Raw genomic sequence first — 1856 nt, 5'->3', positions numbered from 1 at the left:
CCCCCCCTGCTTCAGGGGCGCACGACTCTATTCTTCGACCCCCACTCCCTCCACCCCCCTGCAAAGGGGCGCAGGACTCTCATCTTCAACTTTCATGTAACGGGTGAAAGTCGGAGGTGAGAGTCATGCGCCCCTGAAACAGGGCAAATATAAATATAATTAAATAAACTTGATATGTATAAAGAGTTTTAATACTAGATAGATGAATCACTTAATGGATACATACAGCTCATAATATAAAAAAAAATTATCTATTCATTCACTGTAATTATGACTTCTTTTAAATAAAAATTCTGCAAGATAATAACTGTAGAAATCTCGTAACGAGGAATATTTGCTCGCATTTCTCGCCACAATTTTTCTATATTCTGCGTATAAACGTTAGTTATAGAATCGACAAAATTTTCAGAACGATTTGCAGTTAGGTGCGTATAATTTTCATTTTGCAAAGCATCATTCGCACGCCATTTGTCAGTGTGAATTATACTATCAGGTGCAACGTATTGTCGCATGATTGGTAAAATAGTTTCAGTGTTACGATTTGATACAGGCATAATAAAAACGTTATGTGTATCACGGTCGAAGGCCCTCTAATTATATGTCCGGTGTTATATTTCCTCCTTCTGATTTTGCCTTCATCTAATTCTACAATTTTGTTTTCTCCACCAATTTGTTTTTGTTCTTTTGTAATCCAGTTGAGAAGTAACTGCAGTTCAATTCAATTTAAATAGTAATATATAATATATTAATACAAGTTTAATTTAATTGAGATAGTAATATATCAATACAACTCTACGTAATAACAAATATAAAAAAAAATTATCAATAGTACTATACTTACTTCTCGACAAAAATTTGTCAATAACAGTCCTAGAGTCTATCTCCAATTCGTTCATTAAAAATTTATATCGTGGTGGTGACATCAATAAAAAATAAGCAATAAATTGACATATTTTTGAAACGTTCAAATGCACTCGCTCAAGACCATGTTTTGTGAAATGCACTAATTTTGAAATTACATATTACCCTTCGATGTTTTCTTTTTTGAATGACTTTGTAATATGTATTTCTACAGTAGAATATGTGATTCTCAGCGGCGTTTTATCTAATCGAAGTATATTTTGGCACCTTAGACATGTTACTTCCGTATGGACAACTTTTATTTCAGGGTCGTGACCTTGACAATATAGATCAAGGTCATCGGCGGCTGCTCTCCTTTCGTCCAGTTTTACCTAAGCCGATTTAATAATGTTGAATCTAACTAGGATTTTTGAAGAATAACAAAAGATTAATATTAGTCATCCTTTAATCGAATAAAAAAAAAAAAGATAAAAGAAATGTTATACAAAAGCAGAGAAAAGAAGTTAATATCGCGTATCTCATAGGACTAGTCTTTTGAGTCAACGTTTTCTCGAACTCAGATGAGAGTAAATGACAAAGCGTGCTTTGCATGTCGAGAAGCCTTCGACCAAAGTAAATAAGGTAGAATCCGCACGTATTGTTTGACTTCTCGGATGAACGGGAAAGGGCGACACTAAAGGGACCGACCCGGACTTGTATACGTGACAAAACCGGGAAGATTGTAATTTGCCAATACCATTCTAAGAAAAATTGCTTCAATACTCGCCATAGTTCATTTCGTCACGAGTAAACTTTACCCATGCAAAATCCTAACCAGTTTCTTTTTTCAGTTGTAAATTGCTGAAAATTATACTAAATAAATAGCATATCATTTCAGAGAGTAGACTCTTATTATAAAATCGAGAAACTGATCTGTTCTAAATGCTAACATAGGTCTATTTTTTTATTCCTGCACTAGATTACGTTAGAACGCTTTCGCGAGAATGTCAAACAAA

The sequence above is a fragment of the Trachymyrmex septentrionalis genome, unplaced genomic scaffold (genome assembly GCF_001594115.1).
Source record: "Trachymyrmex septentrionalis isolate Tsep2-gDNA-1 unplaced genomic scaffold, Tsep1.0 scaffold87, whole genome shotgun sequence".
NCBI classification, from domain to species: Eukaryota; Metazoa; Arthropoda; class Insecta; order Hymenoptera; family Formicidae; genus Trachymyrmex; species Trachymyrmex septentrionalis.
The sequence above is the reverse complement of the archived record's forward strand: the minus strand, read 5'-3'. Positions refer to the sequence as shown.